General features: G+C 36.8%; 1 protein-coding gene across 3 annotated transcripts in view; it reads right to left on the minus strand.

The window, feature by feature from the left end:
- ZFPM2 (zinc finger protein, FOG family member 2) overlaps positions 1-17,433 on the minus strand; it is a 309,314-nt gene that overhangs the window by 130,894 nt on the left and 160,987 nt on the right. The gene's annotated exons all lie outside the window — the stretch shown is intronic.

Consider the following 17,433-nt stretch of genomic DNA (forward strand, 5'->3'; position numbering starts at 1 on the left):
ACCAATAGAAATGACATCGAAAGAAACATACTCTATGGAAATAAAAAGTACAGAGACTGAATAAGGGCATTACATGATAAAAACTCTAAAATCACTCTCTGAATCATTGTTTTACTTAGTTAAAGTATTTAGAGCCAAGATGAAGGATCTAGATTCATTTAATAAACTCTGGCCATGGTGTCTTGTATTAGTAGAAGTTTTTTAGTTTTCATTAGTTCTGAAAGATTTAATGCTTAATAGATTGAATAACTATATTTTACACTAGCAGATTTTTAGGTGCCTAAGTCTTTTCATACATAAGTATTTTATCTTTTAGCATCCTTTATCTTATTTTCCATTATATTCTCTTATACTTTCTATTTTACTTAGTGGGTTAGTGACTGGAAAGGAAAAAAGAGAAGCAAGATATATGAGTGAGTCCTGAAATCTTCCTCTGTCTCATTCTGAGCATTGCTATTAAATTCAGAAATCATTCAACAGACATTAGCTAATCAACATTACTCTAGTGGATTACATTATATAACAGGAGATGCACCAACTTGTATTAAGAAACATTTGACTTCAAACTACATGCTAAAATCAACAGGAATATACTATCTTAAATACTTGAGCAAAACTCAGTAAAAGATACAGTAGGCAAACATTGTAGTCAGCTCAGCAGTGATTACCAACTCATGCTCCAAATTCACTATAAAATGAAAATCAATATTTCCACAAGTTCCTGCAACATAAAAGATAACCTTCATTGATTTTTCTAGACTTAGGCCTCACTGATAAAATCTAATATAAATTTTCAACCACGAGGATTTGGATCAGAGCAGGGGTGATAAGTCCTGCACATCTCTTAAGAGGTGGAGAATTTTTTTTTTTAAAGTGCACGTTCATACTATTTATAATTTGCCCTGTGCAAGTGAAAGCCTTTTCCACCAGCGCTATCAGGGATCTCTTCTAATTTTTATTACTGTGAGGCTAAAGCCTGTTCCAGATAATTTGGAAATTTCAGGGGAATTGTGATAGGGCTGATGGTGCAGCCCTGGCTGACTTGAGAAAAGAGCTAACCCGTAATAGCCTCCATGGCCGTGCTGATTAAATGTTGCCATAGATGAAAGGCCTGCCATCGCCGCAATAAATTAACCAATCACACAAATCCCAAGTCAGTGCTAATCCTTCCTTGATACTCTGATCCTCTGATCAGCTCAAGGAGGTAAAGAAACTGGCTTGTGACGCTTGGTGCTCTAACCCCTGGATTTCATGTACACAACGAGCTAATGATATCTTGCTGACCAGTTCAATGGGATGAACTTCTCTCACAACCCTTAGGGAACACTGTGGCCTTCTTTAAAAAAATTGACAAGCACATGGCAGATTTTGTGTTTTATTGCGACACCGCGGGAAAACTAACCAGCACTTGTTAACTGTTAACCACAACAAGCATCAAACTGACGCCTGCTGTAAAGCCCACTGTACTTTACAAGTGCCAGTGATGGATTAAACAGGAACCAAGACACTAAACCAAGAACAACTGCTCAAGTAATTGTAATTAAGCTATCCCCCTTTCCATAGGGAAGTCTGCTACCTTTCCTATTTGCCCAGTTTTTATCCTGTTCTTACAATTTTGAGAAGGGGAGTAGGAGTGAGGATGTGTGTCCATATATCCAAGAGTGTACAACAGAGAACGAGAGAATCCCTCTACCTCTTATTCTCAATTGTACTGCCACAGCATGATTATAATCAGATTTAGACATAGGCTCATTTAATCAATTAACAGAAGGCCTGAACACATGCAGCATTTTCTCATTAATTATGTGAATGCTGTCTTTCCAATACACTTTGTGAAATTGAGTCTGTGCAGCCTGTGTTAGTATACTTCATAATTGGGGAAACTCTTTTTTTGTGGTAATTGGTTGCTAAAAGTAAGAAAGCTCTGGGGTTTGCCTCTAGGGCTTCCACACATAAAGAGTTTTGAAAGTACTTCATTATCTCTCCTGGTCAGTTCTGTGAAATTAAAACTGTTTTTCCCTTCTTCTTTGAGGAAGTGGTTTGAAAGCAGGGTTCCTAGAAAATGCCTGTGCATATGTGTGGTGTGTGTATGGGCATGTGTGTCTGTGCTCATGAAAACATACATCCATCCACATAAAATCACATAACCCTGGCTTGTCCTAGGGACTGCCATCACTGCAGTCAACACAAACATGAAGCACATGGCATTTGATCACTACTATTTATTGAGGCATGACAGGTCTCCAGATATAAGTGGGTTTCATAACTTCTTCAACAAAGATTTATTTTTTTTCAAACTTACACAATGAAAATCAGTCATACTTGAGGGATTTACTAATTTCTTAAGTTTTGGGGTGGTGTCCAATTGGTCAGACTAGATATAATTTATAGAATATATATGCTATTTGGAAGGGCCATAACTAACTGAGTCACTATACTTATTGCCTGTCTCTGCCTATTCCATACATCTTTTTGTACGTATACATCTCTTGGGGATGCACATGCACACACACACACATGGGCTCTGCTGTTGTCACCACAACCCTCCCTGTGACCTTCCCAGCTAACCTCTTCACACTGCTGGGCTCACAATAGTTAGTCCTGGAGCAAGCCTTGTGGGAATTCATTAGTAAGCATAAGACAAGAAGATAGCTCTCTCTGAGAGCCATTGTGGGCCAGCATTTCCCAGTAATACAGCTATCTCTGGCAAAAACTGTTTTCCAAGAACAGCAGATGTTAGTGCAGTCCGGAAAGGTACTTAAAGTACATTTTATTCAATAGAACCACAGGGGTTGGAAGAAATTAAATGGGGCTCTTCTGTCAAATTTAATCCCTTTGATTTTACCTCTGATGCTTCATATTGGCTAATGTGTATCTACTTTAATGCTGCACTTATCCAAGTTAACTATACTGCACAGTTAATATTTTAACTTTTACTGGCTATCAGAGCAATACAAAAGATCATAATTTACGATGAATCATTAAAATAATATGCTTAAAAATAATACCGTGTGGAAGTGGTTTTATCATATGTAGAGATTCTCTGACTTGATAGTCCACGGTTAAGTTTAAAGTAAAATAATTTAATGAAGATAAAAGCAAGACTAGTTATTTATGAGCATTTATACTTTATGAGGATGGAAGATGTCTTCAGAAAGACCTATGCATGCTTTCAGTTTAAATCTCTTCCTTCATAATATAAAAGTTTTATATTTCCACAAAAGCATTTCACTAAGAGAAAAACCCATTCCACCTTTGCTAAGTGAGGGACTTCTCTAAGGACAAATATATCCTCTGACAACTAAAGCAATGGCCTTGGATATATTTGATCCTCATTCTCTCCACACCACTGGACTTCACAAAACAACTCTAAACACAACCTTTTCATTAAGCAAAGTTTAAAAAAGCACCATGTTTTCACATAGTGATCTCTATTTCTGCCTGCACAAGTTAAAATGGGAAAATATATACATTCATCAGTGATTGCTCTTATGAAGCTTCAGGCCCACAGATTGTGTCCAGGCTCCCAAAACTTAACAAAAACCCCATCCCCTGCTTTTCTGCAAATACCATGGATAGACTAGATTACAGCATCGTTAGAGAAGCTAAAATAGCATTCAGAAAGGACATTTACAGTGCTATATTCAATTTTCTCACAGAATCATAAAAACCACAGTACAGCAGGCACAGAATCCATTGCAATCAAATCACTAAAGAAGGCAGGAGGAAAGAGAGATTGCTCAGTTTTACTGGGAACAGAGAAGGTGGACTTCATCCAAAGATTGATTCTTTTATATTTCTGCTGGAATTTTTCTGTTACTAGTACCAAAGAAATACAACCCCAAAAAAGCCCCTAGCATTTTTGTAGTTTAAATAACCTTCAATGTATGCCATTGTATGCTCTTATTATGGAAACTGAAAATATTAAAGCACACATAGATGGTCTTGATGTATATGCCAGTATATAAACTTAGTCCTTCTCTCCAGGTGACAGTTTCAGTTGACTGCATTGTCTCTTTTGTCTGAATAATGGTCCCAAGCAAGTGGATGAATTAGTTGCAAGGAAAACTAACTTCATTTCCATTTCCTACATTTCCATTCTGTCCTTGTTTTGATAACTCTTCACTCACCAGGTGCACAATGTTTTAAATTGCAGTTTCAAATGTGCTAATGTAAATTCCAAATCGCTGGCTTCTGCAGAGAGGGACGGGAAGTTCATCCCCAGTGTCGGTGCTGTTTTAAGTGCAATATCACAGTGGTATTTTAAGGTCAGCACTATGCTCAGAGAGACTTTACAAAGAAAGTGGGTTACTTAGGTAACTGTATAATGCACCTAAACATGATCAGCTCCCTTGGCAGATTTACCACTGAATAACAAGGGCAGGAATGCAAAAATAAAAGTGTGCAAGAAGAACAGATTTAAAAGAAATAACTCATATATTTTCATCTGGAGGCTGTAGGATCTTCTCAACAAATTCTTTGTCAAAGAACAAAGTAATGAAATTTTTAAGTTTTTACTACAATAACCTTGGATCTCCCAGGGAATATTCAGTGAAATATGAGAGAGGTTTTAATACCTGGAAGCACAGCTGCATTATAGTGAGGTCAATTCAGGAGCACTATTGAGACTCTAGGCCATAATGACTCCATATGGAGCTGGACAGTAGCTAAGGTAATAAACTTTCACAGTGTGATTTCTTTGCTCAGTGCAATACTCACATAATACAGCAGTTACTTATTTTTCATTCAGTGAAAAAGGCTTTTCTTCCCCCCTTTATTTAAGAGCCACCATGTGCTCATTCTTTCCTCCTCATCACAGAAGGTTTACATATCCAAAGAAAACATTAGCTGAATTCACAATTAAAAAAACCCAGAATTTTATGACTGTCTGAATGCTGCAGAAAAGGGAAATTCCTCAGTCCTTGACCCCTACACAAAGATGTTTCCATTTGTCTTAGACACTGGTGTTAAATGGATATTGGCCTTAGCTTCCGGAGTAATAAGACACTAAATGCATTTGAGGACACAGAAATAAGAAATTGGGGACAGCTGCGGACAGCAGATTTGGGACACTGGTATCATGTATGTAACAAATCTTTATTAATAAGTACATTAAATCCCATATTTTTCATTTATAACCACTGCATAATTTCCTGTTAACACTTCATGTAAATTCCAGATAAGGTAATAATTTTTTTTCAGAATTCTATTTCTGTTTCATTATATGTTCTACACTCTGCCCCACAGGTCAGTCGCATGATTGAAGTTTTATGCCTCATTAAAATTCCCCTAGTTAAAACATGGAGACAGAATTTTGGTAATTCCTTTCTCCACAACTACAATTAACCATTCCACTGGATTCCTGTATTACTGCAATCCAAGTTTAAAAATTACTGTATGGTGAGATGGTCAAGGGGTCTAAATGTCCTATACATAAGGCTCTTATCTTTCTTTGCTCCAATGGCTGAAAAACCCTGCACCACCACCTCCCAGTTCAGTATTTCTAGCTAGCAGCTGCTATCAGAAACCTAAATAACAAAAATATGCAAACTTGCACACTAATTCCCTTTGGAGATAGATCTTGGCTGCAGCCCTGTCATAAATCAGAGAATTTCGATATGAAATGAGGCAAGCAGCTCTAATCATTTCTGCATTTCAAATTGGATCACTGGCTCAATCACTGGGCTTTTTTAAACTGCTTGCCTAAGAGCAAATGTGAGGCGGGAGATAATTCTGAAGAAATCTCTTCTTTTGTGGCCGTAGAACTCTTTTAACTGTTTCAAGACTGAAGGCCACATTTCAGTGATAATAACATATATCTGCTGCGAGAGATATGGATCCTTAAAGACATCTTCCCTCTCTTTCAACTCATAGAATTCCATCAATATCTGCATATATTATATATATTAATATATGTGCATGTGCATATGGGTGTTGTGTGCATAAAAAGAGAGGGAGAGAAAAGAAGAGAGAAACATCTGACATGTAGCCTCAGTATATTTCCCTGTCGAATTTTCTCTTCTGACTTACTCGGTGTGGGTTTGAATTGCTGCAATGACTGCTTAGTTAACTTTGTACACATATACCCAGGCACTTTGGAAATTTATTTAACGATGAGAGCAAAACTGAAAAGTAACCCTCACCTGCCCAGGTTTTGGCTCAGAAATTAATCAGAATATAAAATCAAGGTAAACAGAGATCTTTGATAATTGGGTATGACCTCCAAAGGCCTCCTTCTTCCCCATCAAAGTCCTGAAAATCTCCTTTATTACACTATTGATTTTCTATTTTCACGCCTTATCTAAACCCTGAAAACAATATATCACAAAAATTACCCTTACAGTCAATTACTGTGCAAACAGCATCCTCTTGACTCTCTGTTTTTATGCCCAAAGTATCCACTCTTTTTCACCCAAACAGTACTACTGTCTTGTTACAGTTTCAGTGTCCTCACTGCAGTGCTTTGAAATTGAATTTAGCTCTATTATCAGCAGGCTTTTGTAATCTCATGTAAGCCTAATAGTGATCAGATGGAATTTTACAGCTAAGCTCCCTGCATTTTGAGGACTAATTTAAAATATTTATATTTTTCTTTTTTGTTTTAGACAGTTAAAAAAATCACCTAACCAGGTTTTATTGTCTCCTATTTTCACCTTCTACCATCTCATACTCTATTTTCTTTCTGGAAGCAGGACACAAAATTTTTGATATGTAATTACCTGTTAATAAAATCTAGTAAACTGCTTCATTCAACACTGATCCATATTTTTGATGATTTTAGTATCACTGCACAGTGCTAGTGGTGCAGCCATAAACAAATAACACTGTTTTGGATTATCTCATCTAAGTATAAAAATATGCTGCTTGGTAAGAGCATCTCCAAACTCCACATTTCCACCCACACTTGGTTCTGTCAAGGTTTAAAAATATGTATATGTTTATATATACACATATACATATACACATATACATACATACATAAAGATACAGATAGATGTATGTACATACTTTTTTCAGACACCTTGACAGCTGCAAGGGCTATACTGACAGTGTTCTCCTATTCTTCTGCCATGCACACATAAAAAAGAAATCTAAAGAACTCCTGTCTTGATTGTCAGAGAATATGCTGAGGAGCCCAGCTCACCAATAGACAGGTCCTTGCATCCAGTGACACTTAATACTGAAATCTGGAGCCAGCACATCCATGGAGTTCAAATGATGTTTTGGGATCTACTGTGGTTCACTCTCCTTGATGACAGATTTCGCTTACGTGAATAAACCCCAGAATTCATTCCCCCTTTGCCTGAATGAAGTTTGGAAGAAGGGTAAGCCCAAAAGTGATCTGTGATCTCCAGGAACCCAAGCCTTTTAGCTCAGTGACACTGGCTTAAAGTGTCACTTTACCCATCATCAGTGCTCAGCAGCTGTGCACAGCCTGCAACACCTGCAAAATCAGCCCACAAAGTGGCACACTGAAAACCAAAGCCCAGTAACACCAACAACCAGACTGCCAGTAGGCTTTTACTCTTCTATTCCAGACAATACATTCAATGTTAATACATCAAGCCTCATGGGGTCTGGCCCGTTAAGTTTGAGGATTTGAATCTCATGAATGCGGAATCTGCATTGTTCTCAGCAGAGGTCACTTTGCTGTGCATGTAGGAACACGCGGGTTGCTTCAACAGCTTACAAGTGTAACAGAATTGTCAAACCCATTTTGAGCTCACCTCTGTTTCTTCTGTGTCTCAGGGCATGCAATCCCAAATCCTTGTGGTTCAGTGGGGAGTTACAAGCCATACACTGATGCTGTTTCAGGAGCAGAGTGTTTGATGTTACCTCTCTGCCTTGTCTAACTATCACCAATAAGAACTTATAATGGCCTACCTTATTCCTCCCACCTGCTCAAAAAGGGTGCAAACTTCATAGCACTCACATTAGAAGGAAGCAGCCCTATACCAGGTCTGAAATTACTCTCCAATGTACAACATGCATCATGATTTAAGTGATTAAGGAGGTGCCAGCAAAAGTTCTATTGAGCAATCATTAGTCTTTTAATGCATGTTATCGTTATCATACTTTCCCCTCTCTCCTCCTTGGTTTAAAAAGGCTTCATGATTAATGTCACCTTTCTTCTAAAAATGTGCAAGCAAACAGTTCACCATAAAGTTTTGAATTTAGGTTAATTTTCTGATAGTATCTATTTCTTTGCTTACATTTAAAATCAGTGTCCACTGAAAAAAAAAAATTAAATCTAGACCATATTGAAATGTTTCAATGTGACCCCAGGCTGCTTCTAGAGAACACTAAATGCAGGCAAATTGTAAAACTTTTAAAGAAACATCTGTTTTCATACAGATGTTTCTCATAAGCACTGGCTATGGCATGGCTGTAGACAGGTGCACAGAGCTGCAGCATGCCACCAAGTTACACATTTTTTTCTCTAGGGATAAACAATATTTTTTTACTGGTTATCTCACTGCTGTTGTTGTTGTTATTTTCCTTGTCAGCACAGCAGAGTGAAATAGCTTCTTTGAGCTGAGATGTACAGCATTTTCTCAATTATTAAAATTCAGTGCAATGTTACTAAAACCTTAATAGTTATAATATAATGAAGCACTCCAGGCTTCACAATCCTAAAAAGTATTAACCCAGTAACATGATAATAGAGGAGTTCTGGTGAAAAAAGGATCTTCATGGTATGTCATAGAAATGACCTCCTCTACACAGAGCCCTTTTGACACCTGTGGGAAGAGGTTTTCTTCAGGCATACAGCCCCAAAGCATTTTGAAAGAAATTTCTCTCTTGGTGGAAAATTCAGGCTTTTTATAACTCCCTTCTTTTCTCCTCTGACTTCACCTTTCTAATTTACATATTCAGAGTAGAGAAAAAAGTTACAAAAGATACAAAGACCGGATATGAAAAAATAATAGCCACATATTTTGGTGATAAGTCTTCTATTCCAATTGTATTCAGTACACTGAGGGTATTCAGTGTATTCATAGCTTCATATGAAAATCAGTGGGATTCCAGAAAATTCCCTGTGTCTTTTGCTGCTGAGATACTGAGTATAGAACTGTATGGAGAACTAAATAAAATATGGACAAACAAGAAAACCCAAAAAGAACCATCAAAAAAAAAAAGACAAACCAAAACCCACAAAAATTATGAAAAAGTCAGGATCTACAGAATGTAGATTTCACAGCAGTTTTTTCAGTACTGTCTCACTTTACACAGTATTTTTCATCTTTAGAGTACATATTTTACTATCACTATTTAGATCCCCAAATATAATAGCATGTTTTACTAATTGCTGCATGAAGAGTTTTAACTTTCACAAGTCCTGAATGTTTTAAACTTTAATTACACACAGTTAATATGAAACAGAGTTGTATTTCATCATTGATGCTTTTATGAGGGTTGCAAGCATCCCACTTATGGCTCTATGCTTCACATTTCAGGGCTTCAGGCACCATCCCCATCTCCTTACACTCACTGTTAAAGGTACAACCAGACATATCAGCAGTTCCTCTGCTCATCACAGACAGGGCAGCCATGATCTCACTTTGTACTTCAGACAACTTGTTGAACCACTCTTCTTAGATGATCTACATCTTCTCTTTTGTGAGTTTGGGGTTTTTTTGTGGGTTTTTTTGTTGTTGTTGTTTGTTTATTTGTTTGTTTTATCTGAAAAGCTGTAAAACTCCTTTAAGATGAATAACCCAGTTCACAATGCAATCTGTCTGAAATTCTAAACCTTCTCAGAATTGAAATACTTCTCTAATTCATTTACAAAGATGAGTTCAAAAAGAGGGCAAGAAGGTATGCCATAGTCTCAAGGAAACTGGAGTCATCCCAGCATTGCCTACAAATTCCTAGATAGCCATGGATAATAAGATGGCCACCTCTATGTGAGGTCTTTCCCCAAAACTTATCTCAAACGACATTTCCAGAGCGCAGGTCAGTCAAGCTGTGGCAACAGGACATTTACTTCCCAGTAAAGACAAATACCTAAGGAGTGATCCAAATGCAAAGGAAAAAAGTGCTCTACTCAAACTAAATGTATTGAAAATAAAGTATATGACATGTTGAAAGAACTATTTCAGCCTCTTAATTTCAATTGAGGCAGAACAACAATAACTTTACATTTTCCTGCAGCCTTATTCTGTCAGCCAAAAATGTAGCTAAAAGCTTATGAAGTAAGGAGATTCAATTAAAACAAGCACCTTTTTCCAGTTCAGATCAAAGGTGACATATTTCTTTTAATGTACTCTTTTGAATAGTGAGAAAGAGAATACCACTTTATGTTAAAAACCATTTTTCTTATCATTCTGCTTTCCATCTCTGCTTCATTTTACACAGGAATCTTTTCTCTTTACAATTCCGTGCAACATGTGTAAACATGGATTATACCACATCAGAAACCAAGTTAGCTATCTCAAGAGAATTTGTATCTCTGCTGTGTGTAAGTAAGCAGATTAATTCCTAGATCAGGCATTACCTAATGCATTTTCAATTCAATTTCTTCTTTTCTTTCTGCACACAAGATCAGGGAAGTGGGATTATTTTATTAATTTAACTAATATTTTGCATGTTTTTCTCTGTTATCTTTCTTTCCTCTAAAATTTTGTGTTAGCTCTTAGTGAGTGATTTAGTATGAGCAAGGATGTGTAAAGACAAGAGACTGTAGCCCTCAACGCCTTACAGAGGAATAAATGACATGGGAGGGACAAACTTTTCCTCCCAATGCACTACTGGGAATAAGGAATTCTCACATTTTTCAAACCTTGATCTACAGCAGCACAACCTGCCTGGGGTAAGCTCAGTTATTGTGAGAAATTTGGGAGAAGATTATTTATTCATTAACATTTATGCTGCTTTTATGGAAAAGCTCAGAAGTAAATAATGAGCCAGTCTGGTTTTATTACAGCAGTGCCTGCTAGCACTGTTTGAGGTAAGGGTCTGTCAACATATCACAAAAGCTTGGGATTTACTGTGTGAGATCAGTCCACTGGTCCATCGAGCCTGCTAGCATGCCTCTGGTAGTACCCAAGTCTGATGCTTAAGCAGAAGATGGCACAGTAAGCCCTTAATACACCTGACTAATTGTGTGCAATGTTAAACTTGGGCAGGGGCAGAAGCAAGAGATTCCTGCTTGCTCTCTGCTGTGCTCACTTAATGCCCAAAGACAGAAACTGATTATGTCCCTGTAAGCAGCAAAGTTAACAGGCAGTGATAAAAATATAAGGATTCTTTTCAAGTCAGCCCTACAACTGGCCTAAGGAATGGGTGTGCTATCCTGAACAGGGAAATTCATCATATATTTCTAATTTACACAAAATTACCATTTAGTCTTTAAAAAAAAAATCCTTAAAATCAGTTCTAAATGCTTCTTTTAAGCAATTAACTCTAAAGTACCTGTTTGGGGTGGAGCTGGAAATGAAGGAAGGGCAGGTCCTTGTACATTACAAAAAGGTCTTGAAGATCAGTAAGACAAAGGACAGAGAAATTAGAGAAAGTGAAAGAAACACAGCTGAAAGAGTGAACAAGGAGAGACTGGAAAGTGAGGAGAAAGACTAAGGGGCAAGTACCAGAAATAAAAATAAGAGATAACTATCAGGATATGTGGGACAGGAAAGTAAAGAGCCAAGGGAATCTGTGTGGCTGCACATGATGCTGAAGGGAGAGACCTGTTCGGGTAAGGACTGAGTAACAAGACAAAGGTTGTCAAAGCCACTGACAGAACTTCACCTTTCCACAATGCTCCAGATTCTGCTCTTTAAGACCCTCAAGTTCTGTATTCCAGGTAATCTTACAGAAATATTCAGAAGTTCAGAATATGAACAAGATGTCAAATAGGGGTGTATGCATGAAGAGATGGAACAGCAAAAACTTTCAAATACATTGCTAAATAATCACCCAAATAGGCCAATAGGGAAAAAAACCAAACATGAGGATACTATCAGTGGCTGAAGCTGACAAAGATCTCAGGGCATTTGGAGAGTTTTTGACCAGAGCTAGGGTCTTTTATACCTTTTGAGATACATTCAGTATTCCTCCTGCAGAATAATTTCCTCCATCCAAACCTGAACTCTTCTTTGTCAATATCTGCACAAATGCAGCAATAATCTGTAGTGCATGCCTTACACAGCTATAAGGTGATCCTGTACGTATTCTCAAACTCCCCCTGCCACAGAACAACCCCACCCAAACCCACCAAACAATCAAACAGGAAGCAGGGATTTTTTTTTCTAAAATGAGTAATTTTTTTTCTCCCCAGACATTTGTGAAATTAGTTATTTTAGTTGTCACCCCTTTCAGAGAATGATGTTCATATCTAAAGTTAAAATTAATACAAATGACTGAAGAGGCACAGCCTCATTACAAAGGATTTATACACAAACCCTCTTATCAATACCAACCTCCTAGTTCTTAGACTCCTAAAGACAGAAATATGGAGCTACAAATAACATTCATTTCCCAATTACTATGCCAACCAGCTCTTTTATTATAGACTGTATTTGCATTTGACTGACTGGCCTATTGGAAACATAGTGCTGCTACACCATCATCAAGCATTTTCTCTTTTTCAAAGACAAAATCCAGACTATGCACACCAGTGCACTATCTATTGGTTTAATCATCCCTTTACATTATAAGGGATCCTACTCTTTGCAAATTTGGATTTTTTATATACTTTCATGTTCGAATTTTAAGGCATCAGTTATGAAATTATGGGAATTTGTTGCAGAGTAATTGTTTCTTGACTTATGTATCAGTTTACTGATTTTCTTTTATTTTTCATAGGTGTTACATTTGAGAATGCATTCAAAGAAGCATTGTTTTGTATTTGCATTTTCTTTATAGTTAAGATCTGCATATGATATACATAAGAAGTATAGTCTTGTTTTGTATCATTAATTGTCTATGAACAGATGGATTCCTAAATGTCTATTTTTCAGTAACAATTTTCTTATAAAAAGTATAAAAAATAGTTCAGTTCTCAGAGTACTAATGTAAAACTCTTTGGGTGCCTGCTCATCATTCCAGGAAATAATCTCATAACACAGGTGACTGTCTAACCTGTAGGAAACCTGAGATCCAGTGTGCTGTCAGGCCGGTCTGTTAATTTCTTTGTGCCTTGATCTTCCATTAGAAAATGTTTCCTGTTCTTTGTCTATAAGTTCTTTCAGGAAGGGATTTCCTCTCTGCCATCTTGATTCAGCTGTTGTAATAACAGCAGGATTATCTGTTTTGTGACATTTAATAGGCTAGACTGGATACCAAAAACTTCTTAGGGCAGAAAGTGCAAATCAAAAAAATAAAGTTAAAATAATTAAAATACTAGAATTCAAATAAACAGTCACAAATACTGTTGTCCATTATTTATGCAGATATATTTGATTTTAATCTTCTCTTGTTGCTTCTTAGTCTGGTTGTTTTGGAGCCAGATTTAAAGTGAACTGACTGCACTGTCACACAAGATGAACAGAATGTCTCACACTCACTGCATGCAGCCAACGCTGGGAACTAAGGAATGGAATAAGTGGAACACTTTGCTATTATGAAAGTAAAATTATGCTCTTCATCATTCTTTATATAGGGAGAAAGAAGGCATTTTGATGGAAAAATCCACCTTGCTTCTTCAGATATATCCAATTTTCTTAATGATATCCTTATTTTATACATAGCTGGGAGTAAGGCGGAAAATGGTAGTGCTCTGCTTTGCATTGTGTCTAAAATTAAACTCATCATGGTTTCAGAAAAAGAAAGAAGTCACCTCTCCTGCCCCACTGAAACATTTGGGATTCTACACCTAGCACACCATGGCCAAAAATATGTCACAAAGACTTCTGAAATGAAAACAGGCAAATGAAAAGTGATGCTATTCCATGAATTTGAAAAGATTTCAGAATTAAAAAACCAAGATATAAATAATGAGGAAAACTGCCTAAAAATTCAACATTTTAAAGAGATCAATGTTTAAATATTAACACTTCAAAATTCTACCAGTACACTGTTTTTCAGTAACATTCATGACAAATCATTGTCACTAGTCTATTAAATGTCATATTGTGGAAATGCACTGGTGGAACAACACCCATTTTTGTATACTAATACTGCAATGATGTATCAGATCACACAAGAAATAGTTTTGGTATGGACACATTAAAATAAAGTTGGGTAAATGGAAGAAAAAAATCATAAGAAAATTCTGCACTGTCTAAAATTTTTACAGATTTCAAATTTCTTTAAAAGATACATTTTTTCCATTTTCTCAGGGATTATTTCAAAATGACTCTGCTCCTCCCTCTGCTTGTTACAACTAAAATTAATAGCAATATTAACTAAACATCTTTATCAATCATATTCTATCTAAAAGTATGCACTATTCAATGAAAACAAGAAATGTCTTACTTTTTATGGGCAAAACACCACCTGAATATCCTCATACACACCTTATAGGAGAAATTTTTGGTCTATAGAAATCCATGTTGATGACTTTAATTTCAATTTACAGTGCTTTCATATATTATATTAAAACAGTAAGCAATAGTATTTAATAGAATCAAAAGGCAATATGATGATAGTGAGGTCAGTCATGCTTTTACTGTTAACACTGGTGCAATGATTTATTCATTTGTCATTCCACTTACTTTCGTGTTCGAACAAACATAAATTAAACTTACACCTCCTCATAACTACCAGTTGGCACATATGTGATAGTAGTAAAGACATATACATAAATAATTAGCAGAGATCATGATACTATATGTGTTCTATTCAAAATTAAAAACTTTCTGACTCTTTCTAGTGAAAACTATCCTTCCTGTCATGTGCACATTCCTCTCTTTCAGAAAACGCAATGATAAATTTAGTGACTGGTGTGGCAAATGTGAGGAATTGTAATCAAGTTGAGAATTGCAAAGAAAATCCAAGTCAAACCACAAGAAGTTGGAGATTATGATCAGACACAGACAGTGAAGAGTGTCATTACTGAAATGGGTATGGCTGGTAAACACTGCCCAAGTCCTAGCACATCACTAATATTAGCATTTTATCTAAATAATGGGATGGACATTCAAACAGACCTCAATTTCTGGAAAAATGTGGAAATTTCAGATTTTTAAATTTTTTTTTTTAAATTCTACACTGGAGTGATTTAACAGATCTATTAATGTATCACTTGGATCCTTTCTCCCCACAGCAGTCTAGTGCTCAGGGAACATGCCTTGCACTGGAAGCTATGCATGAGGCCCTTTGATGCCAACCTTAGGCACAGAACTGGTGCCACTCACATTTTGAAGTCCTCACATTAAAACAACAGGTTATCCATTATTCACTTTTCATTTTTTATCTATTCTGTTGCACTTTTTTATTTACTGGAGAATAGAAATTAATGTCTTTAAGGAGAAAAGGGCACTGCAGGTCTCATATGTCCCATGTAATATCCTCTGGGCTCTGCTTTGGTTTCTTCGACTAAATCTTGAAAAGTTTTACATTAAGAGTAACCATATTTTTCAGCAAAACAGCATTATGGTGCTTTGTGTTTTCTGATGATTCATTTCCATCAGTAACTATAAACAGCTGGCACTGGTGCCAAATTTGTTACAGGCAGATTAATGTTGGCAGCACAAGAGCTTCTGAGCTTTTTAAAATAAATTTGGCACCAAGCTCCAAAAGGGTTCATCATCACTGATTTAGATTACATCCTTCTTTATCAGAAAATAAGTTTAAAAATTTCTATCTAAATTAATACTCCCGATTTATTTGTATTTTCTTCTACTAGATTAATGCATATAGGAAGAATTCTCTGAAGTCATCTGCAAACTCACTGCATTTTCTTTCCCTATCTCTAAAAAACTCACGTCTGCTGCTTTAGTGTGACATAACTGTTACTATACTAATCTTAATCATTGCCATTTTGGCTTTTGGCTTCCACACTCACTAGTTGCCATTGCACTCATGTCTGGTTTAAAAGCAGGACCTAAGCTAGCTGAGGCTAGCAGCTGTCTTTTTAATATCAGGCCCAGAGTCTAGGAAAAAAGAGGATTAGTTCCTGACTCAAACCTCAACAGGCTGCAGCACTACAGATGTTAAATATCATAATAATGATTGTATCTTCCTCACACAGTGATTATTAGCAAAGCTGTACAGTTTTCAAAGAGCCCTTGTTTTTGCTTTTCACCAGCAGCTGAAGCAAGGAACACATTACCATTACAAGATGAAGCTGTACAATCTCATCCAACAAATGATCTCACTATGACCCTCACACTAACTTTGCTATTAAGCAAAAACAGGCACATTTTCAAATATTGATTTCAACTAATGTCTGATCCTAACAGGCATGATCTTATCGGGGCCCCACTATAATAGAAGGAGTGTCAGAGTTAAATAGAATAGGTTTAGATAAGATCACAATCTTCCTCACCATGATGTGATGCTATCACTGAGTGAGTATAGTATTTGCAGTAATTATCATTAATAGATATTGGCAACAGGAAGAGTGGTCACTGCTAAGATCTAAACAAATTTGTGCATGATTAAATAAAACAAGTTTTATCTGAACAGTGGGTTGGGGTATGTTATGTTCCCCACGAGACTTTGCTGCCTTCATTTTTTTCTTTGAAATGCTAGATATTGAATTAAGAGAGAAATATTGAGGAACAACATTGCTACCTTAGTTTGTTCTGTACTTTCTGTTTTGTGGCAAACTGCCACTTCAGTCTTCCTGCTGCTTTCCTGATGTCTACCTAGACCAGATATCCCATACCATGTTGTGTTGACAGACCCTGGTGCCAGGGTTTGGCTCAAGAGCCACGGCCACAGCTGATTTCACAGCACCCTCCCTTCTCAGCAGAGACCAGAGCAGCAAGGAACTGTCTGACAGGAGGTGTTGGAAGCAAAAGTCCATCCATCTAGGCTTTGAGCCCTACAGCTGATTCCTTATTTCAACTATTCCTTGCAGGAATTGGGGCAGCCCCACAGTGGGCTTGCCTAGAGGAGTACTCTCTAATGTAAGTGTGGGCTGTGGCAAAGGCCACAAGAGACAAGGTTGACAGACATCTGGCTTAGTTCGATTTTTGCTTCACCATTTGTTCTGATTGTGGTAGGGTTTCTGCATTCCCAGAAAGAAGGTGGTACTGTAAAAGGGAATACCTGCTTCAAATTCTACGTGAAACTCTGAAGTCTTCTCCCCTGAAGCTGTTAGCATGTAAGGCCAAAACAGCACAGAATGAAAATAATAATTTTAGCCCTGGAAAAAAAATTATCAACCTAGGAAAACTGAAAACATCAATACAAAAAAAAAAAAAAGTCAGCTGATAGTTATGTTTGTACTTATTGTAACTAAACAGGAGAAGCATAGCTAAACTTTCACAGACCCAAGCCATATAAAAATAATACTTGAGAAAAGGGTGCAAATCTAAAATCCCC

Source organism: Agelaius tricolor, unplaced genomic scaffold (assembly GCF_023055355.1).
Source record: "Agelaius tricolor isolate 1412-34295 unplaced genomic scaffold, bAgeTri1.0.p SCAF_2, whole genome shotgun sequence".
NCBI classification, from domain to species: domain Eukaryota; kingdom Metazoa; phylum Chordata; class Aves; order Passeriformes; family Icteridae; genus Agelaius; species Agelaius tricolor.